General features: G+C 50.3%; 1 long non-coding RNA gene across 1 annotated transcript; it reads right to left on the bottom strand.

Annotated features, from left to right (window-relative positions):
* Positions 1 to 8,083: 8,083 nt before the first annotated feature.
* On the bottom strand, positions 8,084 to 9,101 carry LOC120707356. The gene is made up of 2 exons (XR_005688962.1): positions 8,879 to 9,101; positions 8,084 to 8,562 (listed from the first exon to the last, which is right to left on the bottom strand). It is a non-coding gene; the product is annotated as an uncharacterized LOC120707356 (long non-coding RNA).
* Between the last annotated feature and the right edge of the window lie 11,282 nt (positions 9,102 to 20,383).

The following is a 20,383-nucleotide window of genomic DNA, read 5'->3' as shown; positions in this document are numbered from 1 at the left end:
AGAGCAAGAAGCGTGGACCGGCAGCAGAGCAGAGCTATCAGATGCATGCACACTCACGCAAGTTTGGAAATTGATTGCTCTGCATGCATGTATGTGTTACCAGATGCGTGGTAGACTGGACCGGCAGCAGAGCTGGCACCGGCACCGGCACCGGCACACTCATGCTCTGCTCATGCATGCATGCACACTCACGCAAGCAAAGCAGAGCAAGAAGCAGCCAGCCTGGGCTGGCCGCCCGGCTGCCGGTCCTTCATGGACTGAAACATAATTTTTTTACAAAAAATTTTACAGATAAATCCCTGCCGACCGGCAGTGGGGCGACCAGGTGCCGGCCGCCCGGCAGCTGGGCGGCCGGGGTATATTCTTGTAAATTTCGAAAACAAAAATATATTTTTTTGTAAAAAACGAAAATGTAAAATAAAAAATAAAAAAACCGCGAATCCTTTGTGTGTTTGGCAATGATTTGTTTGGGCCTCCAATTAACTTGAGCCCAGCCAGCCCACACCTTGATTTGATGATGAACGCGGGAGCGACAAACACGAAAGTCCCCGTCAGCATTTTCAGGATCGGAGATGTATTGTTACGAAGAAACTCCCAAAACAATTTACTCGTCGCGATAGATCGGGGGGAAAGAAAAAAAAATCATGTTCCACACAAGCCTGCCACGTGCCGTTAGGCTGGCCAGCTGCATAGGTACCCTACGCCTTGGGCCGGCCATGCTTTCACATTACACTGCTGAACAAAAGACGCCACCCGTGCATCACATGACGACTCACAAATCATTTCATGGTGTCCTTACGTCCAAGGCTGCTAGGCCTAGTCCACCCACCTTCGCCTACCTACCTGTCCATCCATCGACCTCCCATTCTGCAAAAAACGGTAGGCCATCGGCCTAGAAGAATTCACCGATCGACTTGCAAAGTTCAGAGTGGCTGATGGTCGATTGGACCGAAACAAACATCACTGTAACTGCCTCCCGTACGTGGAATGCAAAATGTAGGGTTTTTCCCTTCCAAATAAAGAAAAAATTGGGCAACGTTGGACTCCACATTTCTAGGTGATTTCTGGCGCAAGCAGGATCCTACAAGCTGAGCCGGAACACGAGGCTCTGCGTCGGAGTGAACCGGCAGCAGGTTTTGTCTCTGATTTTTTATTTTTTATTTTTTTGAAAGAGACATGCTCTGCTTCTATTGAAAACGATAAGGTTCACAGGTACACAACTGGGGCAACCAGTTTACAAACCAGCGCAAAAGAAAGAAAAAGGAAGAGAAATCAAAGCTCCGCAATGTCTGGAGAAGCTATAGAATGTGGGTCAAGCCCCCGAGTTGGCGCGTCGCTGGGGCGTGGACGTCGGCACTCGGGGACGCGTGGCTCGGCGCCTCGCACGTGACTACGCTCTCGACTGCGTCTAGTCAACCTGTGCTGTGGTGTGTCAGCGGTGTCATGGTGGCGTGTGTCGACGTCAGTTTTGCTCGGAAGTACGCTAGTGTCGCCGTGGTAGCGTCGTTGGCTACGGCCGTGCGAGGCTCGCTAGCAACACCATGGTGGTGGTCTGGTGATGCCGGCTGTCTTTTCACCGCGGTGATGATGCGGGTGAAAACTCATCCCTCATTAGGACGGCATCGATGGCGCCATTGGCGTCATTTCCTTCCTGAAGGCGATGTCGAGCATCTCTGCCTCCGACCTTGCTCTTATCTGTGGATAGTGTCTTGGGCGTCGGTCTCCCATGTCGGATGTGGCGAGTGAAAGCCCAACCCTTCTTTGGCTAGCATCGATGACGTCTTCGGCGTCCTGTTGGCGATGTTAGGCTTTTCCGACTTGGAGGCATCCTTCGGCGTTGGCGGCTTCTGAAAGAGCTTTATTTTCTTTTTCCTTCCTTTCTCTCTTATTTTGTGTTGTGTTGTGGGTTGTGGTGGCTCGTGTCGATGTCCCAATCCGACCGGGCAGAGTTCGCGGCGGCTCGGGTCGAGGTTCCAATCCGACCAGACAGAGTGTAGGTTGTGGTGGCTCGTGTCGATATTCCAATCCGATCGAGCGGAGAGTTGTGGTGGCTCGTGTCGATGTCCCAATCTGACCGAGTGGAGTATAAGTTGGTGTGGCTTTGTCGATATCCCAATCCGACCAGCCAAAGTTAAGTGAGTCCCGATTGATGTCCCAATCCAACCGGCCGGTGTTGCTAGTTGTAGGTATTGTAGTGCTAGGTTTTGTAGTTTCTATTGTGCGGTTTTTGGGCCCGATTTACCTATAAATAGGATCAATTCTCTTCTTCTTATTATAATATATGCCGAACCGTAAAATTCATGATTTTTTAAAAAAGAATTCTTTATCACTCCCAACCAGTCCAGCATCTTCTCTTGATCAGCTTCCTTCCGTAGCCGCGCCCACGAAAGACCGGACATTGGTGATTGCTCAGGCCGTGTTTAGTTCCGTTGTAAAAAAATTTTGCAAATGAATTTTACTAATTTGAAGTATTAAATGAAGTCTATTTACAAAACTTTTTGTATAGATAAGTTGTAAATCGCGAGATGAATCTAATGATGCTAATTAATCAATAATTAGCGGATGGCTACTGTTGCAAATCATAGATTAAATAGGCTCATTAGATTCGTCTCGTGATTTACAGCTCATTCATGCAAAAAGTTTTATAAATAGACTTCATTTAGTACTCCATACATGTGTCAAAATATTTGATTTTTTTTTGCGTTTACGGGATTTACGGAGTCAGATCTAAACATGGCCTCAATACTCATCATGCATTCACCAATGTCTCATCATGCATGCATGTGCTACTTGAGCATGCACGGCAAGTTTTTTAGATTCCGTTGGCGTCAGACCTTCTTCCTCCTACACATCTATCTATACTATAAAGATCGAAAACAATTGAAATTTTTTTTCTCACCTAAATTGGACCCACCATACTCCTCACACCGGACCCGCTTGTCTGGATCGAGCGAGCTGGGAGGAGGTGGAGACCCATAAAAATCACATATTGGAGAGCATTTCTGCTAAAATTTTTTTCTCATCGGATTGTTTTCTTAGGACAGTCCCAACCCAGACTCTACCATAGAGTCTAAGTATATTTATAGTTCTCTATTTATATCTTTTTTCTGATATGGCACCCTAATTATTGAAGAGAGAAGGAAAAAATAAGATTTGGTTTCTAGATAAGACCTCAAGTCTACGCGTCCTTCAATGCCAAAAAACCAGGGAGACTTGCGTTGTGGAGGGGGCGTGGAGTCTATAGATCTTATGATGGAAGAAAAACAAAAAATAATTTTATGTGTAGAAACTACTATTACACATTTTTATATTGAAAAGTATAATTTTTTATGATTAAATTTTTGAGACTTAAAACTCTACTAGTGGAGTCTGTGCATTGGACTGCCCTTACCCCCCGCGCGTACCCAGACGTCATCAGGGTTTACCTTTTCGTTTTTTTTCCGAATCCCGCCGTTTGCCGGAAACGAAATTTCGGCCGAAATTTCGCCGAAATTCGCTAATTCCGAACGGAAAGGGACCTCAAATTCAAAAAACGAAATTTCGATGAATTCCGACCGAAATTTCGGTGATTTCGACCGAAATTCGGTGATTTTCGACCGGAAAATTATGTAATTTGTGTTTTTTCCTACTGTTCCAGAGGTCAAATGAAAAACTTTTGAATACTAACTTTGTTCAGTTTTTCGAGATCTACAACTTTTGTTTTACGAACTTTTTCATTTGAGCAATGGTTTGAAAGTTATTTAATTATTTCATAAACTACCAATTAAAAGTCTTTCATTTCATGTGACAACTTCCATTTTCTCTCTTAGGCCTCAACCGGACTTTTATTATTCTTGTTATTGCGGATATGCCTATAAATTATTACAACATAATACATCCAAAGTATATTAGAATTATTACAATCCAAATATACAACAGCGGCAAAGGCATAGTCCATACTAAGTCCATGTAGCATATTCTCTGCATTTAAATACAACAGAGTACACCAATTGTTATATATATTCATCATCTGACAAGGAAGCTTAATTTGTGTAACAATGTTAGAAATTATTCTGTTGACTACGCATACATTGTAAAATAAGAAAACGAATCTAATTTGTCTCGGTAGTTTACCATCCTTGATAGGACAAAGATACTTTATTCGTGCGTACAAGGCAAGCAACCTATATAGTACAAGTCTAGGAGTCAAATCTACAGACAAATTTTTATTTTAAAGTGTGAGTTCGGTCATGAAAAACATATTAATAGCTGGTTAAAATTTTCAAGTTCTCAAATACTCCAATCTGTTTTACTCCTACTACTTGCCATCCTAAAATAATTACGGTCTCTCACAAATTTTATCGCTAACTTTAAGGAAAAGCATGCATATAGATATTATTACAGGAAAAAAACAATTCACATGCATGATACGTACGGATTCATCGTCAGAGTTAATTCTACATTACTACAACTTCTCATGGTTTCTGCGTATAGCTAGCAGAAGCGACATAATTAAAGAGTAAACGTGCGTGTGTATTGCACACCTGCCCATGTCATGTCCAAACCACAAGCAAATTCCTGACAAATAAAGAAGAAGTGTTTATGTGCGTATGAAATTGAATAGGTACCTCACCAACATCATGATAAACCAAAATCTAGTTGAAGTCGAGGGGAGAAAACAAATTTTTGCACATGAAATGACGAGTCATTCAAATTACGATTTCAAATGTTAATTTTAGCCTAGCAAATGATCTTAGATTTGAGTGTGTTCTAGTCCTATTTGCTCAGAAGAACACCTAGTTTTTTATCATATTTTTTTCGAATTTTTTATAAATATTTTTGAATTTTTAAATTTAAAAACAAAAAATAGCGAAGAATACCGAAATTTCGCATCCCGGTAACTAGCGAAAACGAAAAAAAACATCGAAATTTCGGCGAAATTCGACCGAAAAGTTACCCTGGACGTCATCCGCTTGGTCTCGCTCACGCGCCGCTCCACCCCGCGCTCATCGCCGTCGGCGACGTTAGCCTCGGGAGGGCCCGACGTCCGTCACGCGTGCTGGCCCACCCCCTGTCTCTGCTATCCCCCGCCGCCTTCTCCAGTCCTCCCGGTTGGCCGCCGCTCCCCCTCCCTGGCTCCCTCTCTCGGACTCTCCCCGTCGGCCCCTATGGAAGGGCTCTGGGGGCTTCACTCCCTCCCCCGTCGGCGCCCATGGAAGAGCACCCGGGCTTAACTCTAAATATTTGGAGAAGTCGACATGGGATCGCTGGCGGTGACCAGCCCCGTCTCCATGCGACGGCTTAAGCGCACGGTGGCGGTCCTTGTCGCCTCACTGTCGTGCGTGCGAGCACCAAGTGCTCGACAATTTGCCCTCGAAGTGTTCATCTTACCTTTTCCTCTGAACAAGCACTTTGCACTTCAAAAGGTTGGAATTTGGAATGAACTCAGTCAATCCCCACCGGCAACAAATATCTCTATGCTTAGAGACAACCGAAATGGCCACCGTCCTCGGCAGTAGCGACGGCCGAGGGCACGAGGACCCCGGCATCCCCATCCTTGGCGGCGGCGATGCCTCCACATCCTCGGCGATGGTGCCAGGGGCACAGGTTATCGCGGCGTCCACGTCCTCTCCGCGCTCGCCGTTGGCGGCTGGGGTAACGGGTACCCGTGCTCGTCGGCTGCGGCTTGGGGGCACGGAGACCCGCACTTGCCATGGACCCTAGCGGCTGCTGCGACTGGCTGCTGCCACGGGGAGGTCTCTGTGTTTGATCCAAACTGCTTCTTCCCCATGTATGATCTGAACTCCTGCTGGTTGTTTGATCAGAACTCCTGCCCCTGGTTTGTTCCCCGTGTTTGCCTTTGCAAATCTGTGCTCTGCTCCTCCTACTGTAGCTACGGTTGACTATCGAGGTGCGGCTGCCCCAATTGGTCCCCAGTTGTTATGTGCATATGCAGTAAGGAAATCAGTAGCCAGTAATTTATACAGCAGTTTTGTATCACAACTATAAGTCACAGTTTTAGTGCAGGCAGCAACTTGTGTGCTCTTCAGTTTGTCCTCCAAATTTCTCTGTATATTTTCAGATATCCTCGTTCTTGACAGTTGACATATATTTCTGTTAGGCCGTGAAGACAATCATATCAATAGGATTCGCGAGGGCCAAAACTTTCAGTATATTAGCCTATTCTAGGTCAGAATTATACCCTGTAATTGTAGGTACTAACAGCAAAAGGATACGAGCAAGATAAAAACAATACATATAAAACTTAAAATAAAATATATAATATGTAATTGTAGAACTGAATATATAATGTGCTCCATGACCTGTTGGAATGTGCAAAACATGTTCAAGTGAAAGTAATTGTCTTCCTTCAGAGATGGTGATCGGTAAGAAATAAAGCCATGCCTGGGGAGAGAGTTGTAAGTTCCTCAGTAACGTATAACTTTCTGGAATGGGAAACTGAAATCCGATTGAGAGAGAACTGACTGAGGACCAAGCTAAATGGAGTCTACTAGACGAGGGAACATATACAAGATAAATACTGATGCAACTTTCCCTGCCAAGGAGGTGAATGGTTTAAGGTATTGTGGCAATAGATACTCTGGTTCTGACAAGGTTCCAAATGGAGGCCCGGAGTTTATACATGAGTTTGTAACTGATGACAGGCCTAGATTGTTGTTTCTGTGGAGGTGATCTTTCGTTTAAAAAAATGAAAAAAGTCTAAATTACTCCCCTCAACTATAGCCAAAGTCCAAATAACCCCCTAAACTATAACTTGGTCCAATTTATCCCCTAAACTATGTCATTTAGTTCATTCTACCCATAATACAATTTGTTCTTTTTGTTTCTCCATACACAAGTTGAATTTTAACCTCAAATTTTACAGTGTGGTAGTGGACATCAGGATTCATATTTTAGAAAAAAATTATAATTTTTCAACTTTATTTTTCATATAATTTTGAACTCCAATGTTTAATTTTTGTTAAATATTCTAACATATCACAATAATGATAAAAAATTATGATATATTTTTCTAACATGTGTTATGATGTGTACTATCATCTTGTAAAATTTCAACTTAAAAATCCACCTATGCATGGAGAAAGAAAAAAGATAAATTATGTTAGGGGGTAATTTGAACCAAAGAGCATAATTTGAGGGGTAAAATAAACCAAACGATAATTTAGAGGGTTATCCAGACTTTGGATTTCTATACTATAAGATGCTTCATTTAAAATGCAAGAGAAAATGTGCACAACTCACCATGTAAATGTGAACAACTTAACATATATATGATCGCTTTCATAGTTTTCTATACCAAGAAATGCTTCATTCCAAATTCTAGAGTAAAAGTGAATAACAAAACTATTGGTGAGGATATTCGTAGTGATATTTTTCTTTTTAAGTTATACAATGTTCCGGAATTAACAGTTTTTTTGTTGTTGTTTGCCCCGATACTTAAAGTTCCTCCTTTTTTCTACATGACAAAAGCAATGTTCTGTATGGTTTTGTGCGTTCACCAGCTACAATAGACAGTGTTTTTTTAATTATGCAATATTAAGTGTAATTCATCCAAATTCTTTAATGTTCTTTTCAAAGTACGTGCGTGTCTTTAAGTGTCTGGAAAAGAAACAAGTTCGCGTTTCTTCCAAACCAGATGCAATAGACGATCAGAGCATAGCCAGTACCCCATCGTGATGCCACTGAAGTACTGAACACATATAGGACTAGCAGAGACGATGCTACTCTTCGGGCTCGCTCAACCCAAAAACAAAAATTCAAGTGCAGGTGCCGCGGGTGGTGGTGGTCCAGTTCAGGGGAGCTATGACAGGCCGGCCCTACGAGCGGGAAGCGGTTCAGCCATGGCAAGCGGCACAAGGCCATACCGGCTGGCACACGGGTACAAAACAAGCCGCACCGGATTGTGCTCGGGCTGGGCCAAAATCCCAGGTAGCGTGCCATATGGTCATATACACTCGTAGGGGATGCAATGTATGTGGAGATGGTCTAATAAACTGATGTGTGCAAGTTTTATGTTATCCGTAGTTCAACTAAAACCTTTTCTTTCTTCTCCTTTTCCTAATAAAAGCATAAAGGGAACACCTTTGCAAAGCTTGTCGATGCTCTTTGGTTTTTCTCTATCCCAACACGCATGGCACATTTATTTTCTAGACTAGCACAAATGCCCGTGCGTTGCAACGGACTAATGTTATATAAAGAGCTATGGTTGGTCCATGCTAAAATATCATTGATGCCATTGCGCAGGAGCAGCGGCTGTGCTGGTGGGTAGTATTGCGCAAAGAGGAGGGACGCTCAAATGGGCTGGAATCCACACCGTACCCACGCCAGCCCATGTGCAGCATTAGATGATTAATCTACCCACCCCAACCTGTTCATTGATGGGCAAAACCCAAACCACACCAAACCGTGACTTAATTTCACCCCACATCTAACCAAACCAATGATCTATCCATGAATTCCACCCACTAAAAAAACCATTCCAAAGTAACGGATTCACTTCTGCCTTCACGTTACGTCAGCTGGTCGGGTGGCGAACTCCCAGGCGCCCTTGTTGGGAACTCCCTGCACACACAGACATGCTCGTTCAACACCTCCACTTCTAGAATCCAAACTAATTCTGAATTCTCCAACCGAATTTGCGTTTGGAAATAAAAAACAGAATCTCCAATTATCACCAACACCAGCAATTACAAGACCTGGCGCATGACTAACCACAAAGACGGGCGGATCGAACAAATCGGGATGCAAATAGGAACGGATTCCCAAAATTCAAAGAAGCGCGTGGAGACAGACAGATGCAGAGAGAGAGAGAGAGAGAGAGAGAGAGAGAGAGAGAGAGCGGGGCGGGGCGGGGGGTGGGCGGGGGGGGGGCACGCACCTTGCAGGAGTGATGGAGAAACTGAGCGCCGGCGGAACTAGATGCCGTCCGCGGAAGCAGCAGCGAGGCCCTACAGATCCGGCGGAAGCAGCAGCGAGGCAGAGGTCGCGCCGCCGGCGGAAGCAGCAGCGAGGCAGAGGTCGCGGCGGCGGCGACGGGGAAGCAGAGGTTCGTGGAATCGACTCGTGATTGCAACTTTGCAAGAGCCGGGGAGCCGGAGCCCATCTGAAGAAACTCCAGCAGGCGGTTTTTTATTTTTATATTTTTATTTTCGTTTTTTACAAAAATATATTTTTGTTTTCGAAATTTACAGAAATATAACCCGGCAGCGGGCTGGGCGGCCGGGACCTGGTCACCCCGCTGCGGGGCGGTAGGGGCTTTTCTGTAAAAAAATTTCGCTGAGACCCCTGGAGGACCGGTCGCTCGGCAGCGGGGCGGTAAGCCCCGGCCGTCCAGCAGCCGGGCGACCACCTCACTAGAGGCCGCCGGCCCTCGTTTGCTTCACCAAAAATTCAAAAAAAAATTCTCGGTTTGTCGTAATACTATTCATATAACATATAATGGTCTAACAGTTCATTGGTACTACAAAAGTGTGATTGCATTGCAAGGTAGCATAAACGAAGTTTGAGTACAAAATATAAAAACCAAGACGACATGTCCATAATAATAATAGAGAAACAAGTGGCAATAACTAACCACCCCTACCGTACCGACCTCTCTTACGTTGTGCGTGTACGTGATCTGTAGGGTAGCTATGATGGTTGTAAGGATCACCGGGGTGTCCGACCCTAGAGGGGGAGGGGGTGAATAGGATTGCTAATCGCTTTTTAACCTAGAGCTCAAACTACTTGCATAAGATAAACCTAACACGTCCTACGCATGCTAGTTATGACTAAGGTTTATCTATGCTACTCTCTACTAACCCCTAAAAAGACTTGCAACCTAGCTAATCCTAATCAAACTAACTAGGAAAGTAAAGGTATGCAAGGTAGAGTAAGTGCGGAAACGTAATGCGGTAAGTAAAGAGGTAAGTGCAAGAGGGATGCAAACTCCCGAGTAGACACGGTCATGTAACGTGGTTCGGCATAAATGCCTACGTCCACGGGACACCGAGGCTCTTCCGATCACCGTCTTGCACTACGCCACCAATGGCGATGCCGGCAAGCAAAGGCAAGTGCCCACAAGACACCGAGTCTCGTGCACCGCCACCGTCTCTCTCGGTCACCCGGCCGAAATCCACTACGGAGCTTCTCCACCAAGGAGGGGGCCTCCTCTTCCCCCGCACAAAGTGTCGTTGCCACTCCACACCAAGACGGAGGGTCACACGACAGATCACAAGTTGCTTGCCGCAGCAAGACTTCTCTCAAGGGAGCTCTCGCAAGAACTAATCCCTATTACAAGCACTAAGCACTCTCACAAGTGTGCTTAAGCCTATATGATGTACAATGAAGCTCTATGGTGGTTGGAGATGATCTTTAGCTCTTGTATACTTCCTTCAACTCCAGCACACACAAATGATGCGGCCTTGGGGGTATATATAGGCAGCACAAGCAAATATAGCCGTTGGAGAAAAGCTGCCAGAAATGTGCTTAACACCGGTTAATCCGATGCTCCCCAAATTGTCATCGTCGGTTTAACCGGTGATACTAAACTGCCCACTGAAAACTAGCCGTTACGTGTACGGGCAATCAACCGACGCAATCGACCGGTGTATGTAATATTAGCGTCGGTTTAACCGGTGAGTGCAACTGTCCTCTGATCCTTGAAAAACAAACTCTCTGGACAACTGCACCGATGCCATTAACCGGTGCATCATCGGTTCATCCGATGTATGCATTTTTCTTGGTCTGCTTCTGCCATTGCACCGACGTATTCAAACTTGCTATCGTCGGTTCATCCGGTGCCAAACCCTAGCCCGCAGGCCATCTCTGTCATTGCACCGATGAGTACATTTTGCCTTACGTCGGTTTAACCGGTGATACTAAAACTCCCAGACGTGCTCAAGTCAATGCACCGACGTGTGTAATTTGCTTGGCGTCTGTTCAACCGGTGACTTGATTTCTTTTAGGTTTCAGGGCGCTGCCCTGAGACCCGCGAGGGGCGGCTCCCCCTCGGGCCTAGCTTCGCCTCTCTTCTCTTTGTCATCACTTGAACCTAAAAGCCTGAGTATATCATCTAAGCAAACACATTAGTTCAAGTGTTGCGTGTGTCATCAATCGCCAAAACATTATATTGAAATATGGCATGAGAGGCCATTTTCGCTACAATGGTCCGGTGGCCTCACGTCTCTGGCAGGACGACGTAACTGAGCCAGAGGTGTATGCAAGCTGGGATTATCGTCCTGGGCAGGTGTACCAAACAACCGTGTAAAGTCGTCGAAGGAGGCCTCGTCGTTGTCTTGAGACCACTCTACGGATCACAAAAAACCTTTTTTTAAGCAATGTTAAATAGGTGAATGCAATTCCGTACAAATGATTGTATGTACCCTGTGATGGAGGTGGTGGTGGTGGATAGGAATAAACTCCATGATATCCTCCTGGTGGCGGCATAGGGTGATACGAAGAAGGTCCCGCTCCGGTGAATTGTTGTGATCCTGAGTGTAAATAGTAATGTATGAGCCTTCGACCATAAAACATAAGCAAATAAAATTATGCACCACATATTTACCTAAATTCCCTGCAGCTGGTGTCATAGAGGTAAACTGGATCTATAGGAACCAACTCTGCAGGTGGACGTGGACGCAGCACCGAGAATTCATTTGTTATATGAATAGTATTTATAGTATTACGACAAACCGAGAATTTTTTTTCTGAATTTTTGGTGAAGCAAACGAGGGCCGGCGGCCTCTGGGAGGTGGTTGCTCCGCTGCCGGGCGGCCTGTGGGGCCTGCCGCCTCGCTGTCGGACGACCGGTCCTCTAGAGGCTTCAGCGCAAATTCTCCGCGAAATTTTTTACAGAAAACAGGACGGCGGGGTATATTCTTGTAAATTTTAAAAACAAAAATATATTTTTGTGAAAAAACGAAAATAAAAAACCCGCCTACAGCAGACCCCACGGTTACGGCCCATAAGGAACCCAACCATTTGTATCTGCACCAAGTTCACGCCTTTTTTATTTTTATATTTTTAAAAAATGTTTTTTACATAAATATATTTTTGGTTTCACAATTTACAGTTTTATACCCCTACCGCCCGGCCCCCCTGCCGGGCGATAGGAACCTATATGTAATTAAAATCTGAGTGCTATCGCATGGAGGCCCCTACCGCCCGGTGGAGGGGCGGCAGGCAGGCCGACCACCCGGCAGGGGGCGGCAGGCTCCCCCCAATATAAAAGCTGAGGTCCCCCCCACACCTGCTCCACACAAGTTGTAACGTTTTTTCTTGTTTCCAACCTCGCTTTGATCTGCACAAAAAGCGAGGAGCGGCGACGGTAGAGGCGTGCCCAGAGAATCGTACTGGATCGCTAGTCCCAGTTGAAGACGACATGGGCAGAGGAGCTGTGCGTGTCCGAGTCCAGATCGAAGATGGCGGTAGCTAGGCGAGGACGACTACACCGGGTCCACTTGTCGGTGTCTAACGACGAACCAAAAGTCAAAGTACCGCAGAAACGGTCCGCTCTTTAGAAATAGATAAAGATTTGCTTGGCATCAAACTTTCGGGAAAAGAAACAAGTTCAAACTTTTCTCATCTCAATTCAAAATCTAAAAAATCGTGCTTTCATTGACGTATACACAAAAGACTCTCGTATCCAAGAACTAATCTAGATTCTCCAAAAAAAACAAAGTAATTAAAAAGGAGAATGTTTTCAGTAAACAACAGCTGAATTAAGCCCCTCCAAAAAGTTGGTGACAACTAAGGTATCAAGGCGTGGTCGGTACCCCATCATCGTGCCACTGAACACAGGGGGACTGCAAAAAGTTGATGAAGAGAAGCTCCTCTCCCAACCGCAAAAGAATCCGAGTACAGGTGCCTCCATCCGGCAGCACGGTTCGGGTCCGCCACTGCTGTCACGGCCTTAACTAGGACGCGGACAGTTTTGAGATGAAGCGGAGTGCGCGTCAGGCAACTGAAAATCGTTGCTTTGAACTAGCAGCTTTCGTAAGAAATCGTTGACAGAGTTTTCAGATTGTTTTTCTTTTAGTTTATGCGATGACGCTTTCAGAAACCAGAATCGTTGGACTGGATGGCCACCGGAGTAGCAGCGCCCGGAGAGGCCGAGAATGAAACCGCCCCGCAGCAGCGATGGTCCGCGCCGCGGCAACAAATGCCCCGCATCGCGATGGATCCGGCCGAGTAAATGAGCTCCGGGCACCTGATCCGGATCCTCCTACAAAGTCGGCCCTCTTCTCCCCCGCATTGAACCGGCGAGCAGATAGCGGCGCGTCGTCGCAATTCCAACCGCGTGCAGGCAGAGGCCTGCTGCCTGGTGCGCGCGCCGCGGCGCCCAACCACCACCAACGATCGCGGCGAGTGCACGCACGCACGCGTCGCCGGCTCTGGATGCGATGCGCGCCACCCGGTCGCAGCGGTGCACGCGAGCGAGAGCACCCGGCAGCGGCCGCGGGGGATGAGCGAGTGGAGGAGCAGAGCAACCACCGGTCCACAACGGGCGGGCGGGCATGGATGATGGATCGGAGCCGACCAACCAGCCGCGCGACACGGCGGGCGAGGACCCCCGCGTGCGCGCGCCGGCGGTTGAGGTCCAGGCGTCCAGCGCACCAAGGTCGCCGGCCTCATTGCCGTCGGCCCGCCCCGCACACTTCGGTTGGTGCAGCAGCCGCCGCCTGGCTCGGCGCGGCACACTGCGTACTGCCGGCAGCAGGGATCGGATCGGAGCGGTTGGTTAGGGAGGTGGTGACCAGGGTTTCCAAATCCGACCGGTCCGGTCAAACTGCCGCTCTCCGGTAGCGGTTTATCACACCGGTTTGATCAGAAACCGGTTGAATTCAAATCCAAATTCAAAATCGCATGTGCAACCGGTTCCGACCGGTTTGACTGGTTTAACCACTGGGATGATCGGTCTACCGGCCGATATGACTGGTTTGAGAATTTTTTATTTTTTTAAATTCAAATTTGAATTTTTAATTGGGCCGGTAGACCGGTTTACCGGCCGGTTTGACCGGTTTACCAGTCGGTATGACCGGTTTGGATTTTTTTTTTGAATTCAAATTTAAATTTTAAATTTGGACCGGTTTGATACCGGACCAAACCGTAACCAGACCGGACCGGTTTGACCGATAACCGATCAAATCGGACCGGTTCCCACCGATTTCCTTAACCCTGGTGGTGACCCATCAAGAGCCAGAAGCTGCTTGGGTGAGAGGACAAGAGTGCAGCAGGAGCCCAGCATGTACTCCTAGACTGGACAATTGTGCATGGGACCCATCGCATGAGGCCGGAGGACGGGAGGAGGGCCCGTGGATGGTTTCCGGGGTTCTGTTCTGGCCAATCGACGCGAGCGCGCAGACCTGGTGATGGTAGGTGGTTGCATTGTTGCAAAGAGATGATTACAGAAGGATGAGCGGGGAAAAATGATGGGAATTTTCTCTCTGGGAGCTGCTGGCAGGAGACGGATCAGCAAACCAGAGCACATCAGCAGCGCAAAGGATGATGGTGGGCAGCGGCGGCGGCGGCGGCGGCGGCAGCAGCAGTGGGACTGCACCAGCTAGCATATCTTAGGTGGTGTTGCAGTGGTCCTGCAGCGGCCAGTAGGACCCAAAAAAAGGATAACACAGATACCTCCAGCCCAGCAATTCGTGCTGCTCCTGTAGTAGGGTATGAAAAGTGAGAACTAACCCGTAAACCGGCTTCCTCCCTTCAATCAATCGTGCATTGGCCCTGTTTGGATACTTGGTTAGAAGTTAGAGTTAGAGTTAGTTTCTAGCTCTAGACTAACTCTCAACTAATTCTAACCCAAGTGGTGTTTGGATGTAAGGGTTAGAGTTAGATTAAAGACACTTTTCCAATCATTTCGCTGGATCTTGTGTGGCCAGCTCTTGTGTGTCCTCCTGTCACTCACAAGTGTCACAAATAAATATCTCCACAAATGAAGCAAGGAAAATATGATAAAATTAATTTGTCCATACAAATGAGATGTCTCACTTAAACATACAAGTCCTCAATTATGGCAAAAAAAAGCAAGGAAAATATGATAAAATTAATTTGTCCATACAAATGAGATGTCTCACTTAAACATACAAGTCCTCAATTATGGCAAAAAAAAAAACTACACTCCATAAAAACAAAGCATGAGTGTCGGTGTCCCGACCCGGGGGCCCGGATCCCAACTAGTAAATGCTGCGTGTTTCCTCGTCCCAGATGATGATGCAAGAGGCAACACAGTAACGCACGGTTTATCCTGGTTCCGGCCGCGGGGCCGTACGTCCGGCAAAGGGGGTGTGCGAGGGCACTGTATTATCTTGCACCCGGAGTGCTTGCAGTAGGGGATACAAGCGAGGCTAGAGAGGGAGGGAAGCTCCCAAGTCTATGCTAGAAAAGGGATTGAACGTGGCGAATAGGAATGCCGGAGCGTAAGTGATGATGGATCACGTCCGAAAGCATCTGAGCGTCCTCCGAGCGAGAGAAAAACCAGAGAGCGCTAAAGGAAGCCCGCCTCCTCCTTTTATAGTTACAAGGAGGGGCGGTGCACATGAGTGGAGGCGTGGAAGTCGTCGTTTTCCCCTGAATCGCGGGGTACAGTGGTCAGACACTGTAGGAAGTACACTGTGGGAAGGCGGCGCGCATCGCAGTCGTCCTGGATATCGTCCTTGGTCCTGCGAAGATCGCGCCGGTCGTCCTGCAGTGTCCCTGCAGGCGGCGCGCATCGCTAATGTATGGTCTTCTATATACGGCGCGGTGGCGTTCGGTAGGCCCTGCGGACTAGGGTCCTGCATGCACCGGCGGCAGTGGGGCGCGCGGCGGCCCCGGACCCCCTGGTCGGAGTGCGGGCGTGCACACTATGAGGTCCGGGGGACGCGTGGAGGTCCCGGACTCCTCAAAAGGGGGGGGGTCCGGGGCTCCGCCCGTGCGTGCTGAGCGCTCCTCTCGGAAGGACACGTGACGTCGCCGGACCCCTTCCCTAGTGGGAGGCGAGTCCGGATGGTTGGTGTCGGCAGAACAGTAACTGGAGCAGTGCCGAGCCTGTCTTGTCTCGCGTCGCATGTCCCACAGTGCCGCTACAGCCTCCGGGATGGCGGAGCGGTGACCGAAGTCAGCGGATGGGACCCCGGTCACATCCACTGTGGGAGTGGTGGCCTGACGCCGTCTGTCCTGGGCGCCGTGGCGGAGTGGCTGGCTATTAATGCCTTCGTACGGTGAGTGGTTGGGCGGCGGGGCTGTTTGTCCCTTGTGCCGAGGGGTGGCCTCGAGCGAGGCGGAGATGGCTTACCCGCTCGAGGGTAGATTCGCTACCCTCGAGCGGGGCGGAGATGAGTCACCCGCTCGAGGATAGATCCGCTACCCTCGAGCGAGGCGGAGATTGTCCAGCGGGCCCGAGAGGGACCCTCGAGCGAGGCAGAGATCGTTCCGCGGGTTCGAGAGGGATGTGAATGGGCCGCACGCTGGGCTTCTTTGAGTCCTTTCCTTTCTTTCAGATTGGAAGGAGGTCGTGGGCCTTTGTGGGCCCAGTTGTCTTAATATGTGTTTGCATTTTAAAGCGATCTTAGTACCCCAATTAGGGTGTCCCTAATCATGGTACCCGACAGTAGCCCCCGAGGCTTTGGTCGAGTCAATGGATTCGGCCAAAAGGTGATTCGGCGGTTTCCCCTTTGACGTGATCGGTCAATGCCGCGCACCCGCCAGACGCGCCTGAGCTCCAGTCCGGCGGATGTGACAACACACCGGTCGGGGTAGTACGCCCGCGGGAGGAGTACTTCGAGGCGCGCGCCTCTTTGTTTGTTTGTTTAACGGACAAGACGTGTCCGTGCGCTGAGGGGGGCCAGGGCGACGGTGGCGCCCGCTGCTTGGCAGCTGGTGCTTTCATCGCGCTGTCCCGCACATAGGGCCTTGGCCCCGGCGTTCCTGGTTGCTTTGCAGTGCGCCGTTCAAGGGCAGCTAGCCAGAGCCGTCACTGCACCGCTTAGCGTCCAGGGGCTCAGCTCTGCTTTATTTCGTTCGGTCGTGTCTCGGCGCGGTGACCGAGGACCTCCTTTGCTCGTGGAGTGCCGCGTCGTCACGGGCGATACAAGCCTCCACTCCTCGCCATGCTTGAAGCTTTGCGCCCGGCGCAGCTATAAATAGGGGTCGTGGGGTTCCCTTTCTTTTCCAACCTCCCAGCTCTTTCTTCCAGCATCACCTAAATCTTGTAATGTTTTCTTTTGCCTTTCGTGATTGGCCCCCGGATGGGGCGGCCTGGCTTTTTTAGGCTTTCGGCATTAGAAGAATGCTTGCGAGCGGTGGGGGAAGACTGGAGTGGGTGTGCGCTCCATCCCTCAGCTTAAGTGGGATCAGCAGAAGAGCATTGGGCCCGTGGGGTCCTGCTCCTGCGATGTCCCCTAGCCTGAAGGGGGATGGAGATGCCTGACCATGGCGTTAGTGCCAGGTTGGACGGCTGTTCTTTGCATCGTCCCCCCAGGCGACGAGGTTGCCCTCGGGGAGATGGTGCGGAGGGCGCTGTCCGCCAGCTCAGCCCCCCGCATGGTCTTCGGTGGAGGAGACGCTAGAAGAAGGCTTGCGAGAAAAGCATCCCGCTGGACCCGTGCGGTCTGCGGACTGTTCCTCGCATCCCTAGCAGCCTGGCCATTGCATCAGCCAGGGGCTCGGTGCCTTTCTTCGTCACTCGTTCCTCCCCAAGACAGGGAAAATTGCTACGTAGGTGGCAATGTGTTCGTATCTTTCGATGGCTTCGCGCCGATAACCGTTTGTAATCTTTATTTGCATTTGACCAAAAAAAGTCCCCTTTCTCCTCTACGGGGAGGATTACCGAGGGTATAGGGGTGTACATAGAGTTACGACCCTCGAATATGTGTGAAGTCTCCTTCGCGGGGGCGCGTCAACGCACCCGTGGGTATAGCCCCCGAGGCCTTGGAGGAGAGTTTGTGCTCGTCCAAGGGCTATAAACATTGTCCCACTGGGTAGCTTTACTGGGGCGGCTGCCCAGCATCTTTTTCAGCCGGCATCGGCACTCTTTCAGCCGGCCTCGGCACTCTTAGTGCTGGTACAGCGGCCCGGCGTTCAGCATAACCATCAGGAGAGCGCACGTCAATAGCGGAGGGTTTGGTTAGACCCGTGGAGCTTCACAATTGACGGTTGTCGACTTATTCGAGGGTGCGGTTTGAACCGTGGTGTGCGAGGAGCCCCCGAGCCCAGGCCCGTGTGAAGGCGTTCAGGGGAACCCTCGACTTCGATTACGACCCTCGTCGCCCTTTCGTAGGAAGGAGGGGTGAAGCGCACAATGCTACCCATGCCCGGGCCGCGAGCTATGGCTACTTCAGTGAGCTATTAGCGGGTTGTTCAAGCGGACGTCCGTGCCCCGTTCGATAGGGGTCAGCTCGTGGTCCATAGACACGTCACATAAAGCGCTTGCGAAGGTTCGCTAGGCGGGGCTCGGACCCATTCAATAGGGTCCGAGGGCTCGATGCTCTCCCTCGATGGGATCCCCCTTCTAGGCACCCTTGGCTGGCCTTGAACACTGCGTGGGATGTCTCGAACTCCGCGTTCGAGGGTGGCTTGTACGGCCCATCCCTGCAGTCCCAGACTCTGGTGATCTGGGGCGCCTGTCGAACCTCTGAAAGGCCAGGCTTCGAACCCCTGATCAGTAAGGCCTCGAAATGCGATTCCTTCGAGGGTAAAGGGACCCATGAAGGAATATTCCGTCTTGATTCGAAAAAGACGCAGAGTCGCGAGTCACGCGCGCGGTTCTTCCGCTGGTAGTGGGCGACGTGGCCCGATTTGTGCGGTGCGGTGCGGGCGCGCCTTTTCAGGCGACAGCCTCGGGCAGACGAAGCGGCGTGGGCGGCGGCTGACGGATGGGATAGCGCAACAGTCGCGCCACGCCCGCCGGTTACCGTGCCGCAATTATTGCTGCGTGCGCGCGTGGGGGACTCCGCGGTCGTAGGGCCCAGTCGTCAGCGATAGCGAAATCTACCGCATTCAATGCGGTAGATTTGGGCCGTGGCTGCGGCTGCGCCCGTCACGGTGAATAAAAATGAAGAGAAAAGGGTGTGTTTGGGCTCACCTGGCCATTTGCCTTCATCCTGCTTCGCCTTCTCCGCCTCCCCTGCATCCTGAGCCCGCAGCCAAGAGCGGAAGGAGGAAGAGGAAGGAGAGAGAGAGAGAGAGAGAGAGAGAGAGAGAGAAAGGGAGAAAAAGCACCTTAGCCAACCCAGAGCCTTCGCTCCCACATTCCCCCTAGAATCGAAGACATGTCGGACATCCAGGAGCCTTTGCCGTGGGGAAGTCCTCCGCCACCGTGGCGGTCCTGGAGCAGCTGGTCGCTGACCGGCTGCTGCCGCGGATCACCGACTCAGGGGCGCCGGCATGGATTTCTCCGCATCCGGACGAGACCGAGCCGAAGCCCCCGCAAGGCTACGTCGTGAGCTTTGTGCGCCTTCACGAGCGAGGCTTCAGCGTCCCCGTCAGCAGATTTATGCGGGCGTTGTGCGACTATTACGGAGCGGAGCTGCACAACTTCACCCCCAACGCCATCTCGCAGGCGGCAGTCTTCATCGCCGTCTGCAAGGGGTACCTCGGGATAGAGGTGCACTGGGATCTCTGGATCCACCTGTTCCGCGGCGAACTCTTCGTCGAGAGCGGGCGGGGCCAACCGAGGCGGTTCGCGCGCGCCGGCGGCCTGACGTTCCACGTGCGCCACTCCCGGAGGAACCTCTACATCCACAACAGGATGACGACTAACAACGCCGGGTGGAGCCGAGGGTGGTTCTACCTTCGGAACTACCGTGGCGCGCTCCCGGTGTTCACCAACCGGGTGCTCTGGGAGCGACCGGCGAAGTGGGATTGGGGGGTGTCGCCCCAAGCACAGCAGGACAAGCTCGAGGGCCACACCGACGCACTGACGCGTTCGGCGAAGAAGGGGTTGACGGCGGCGGCCGTCATCGCGAACTTCCACCGGCAGAGGGTGATCCCTCTCGTGGAGAGGGCCCTGCCGATCTTCCAGCTCACTCCCGGGAGCCAGGTTGAAGGCTCGAGGACGTCAAACAAGCTGCTTTCCCACACCACCGCCGCCCGGAGGGCGAAGTACGCGGTGGCGGATTTCCCCCAAAATCCCGAGGATCTTTAGAGGATCAAGATGCGCCCCGAGACGGGGTACATTTCTCTGGTAAGTTTTGACTTCGAACCTGGTGTGTGTGGCATAGTCCTCCTTTCCTGACTCCATCTCGAGCGTGCTTTGCAGGGGTTGAGAAGCGGTATCTCGAAGCCCCCGGTCTCGGAACAACGCCTGATCAATCGCCTCCACGCGGAGAAGATGAAAAGGCGGAAGGACACGGCGGAGGCAAAGGTCGAGAGGAAGAGGAAGAGGAAGGCGAAGCACGACAAGGTGTGCAAGCTC

The sequence above is a fragment of the Panicum virgatum genome, chromosome 5K (genome assembly GCF_016808335.1).
Source record: "Panicum virgatum strain AP13 chromosome 5K, P.virgatum_v5, whole genome shotgun sequence".
Classification (NCBI taxonomy): Eukaryota; Viridiplantae; Streptophyta; class Magnoliopsida; order Poales; family Poaceae; genus Panicum; species Panicum virgatum.
Note: the sequence above shows the minus strand (reverse complement) of the source record. Positions and strands in the feature narration are given on the sequence as shown.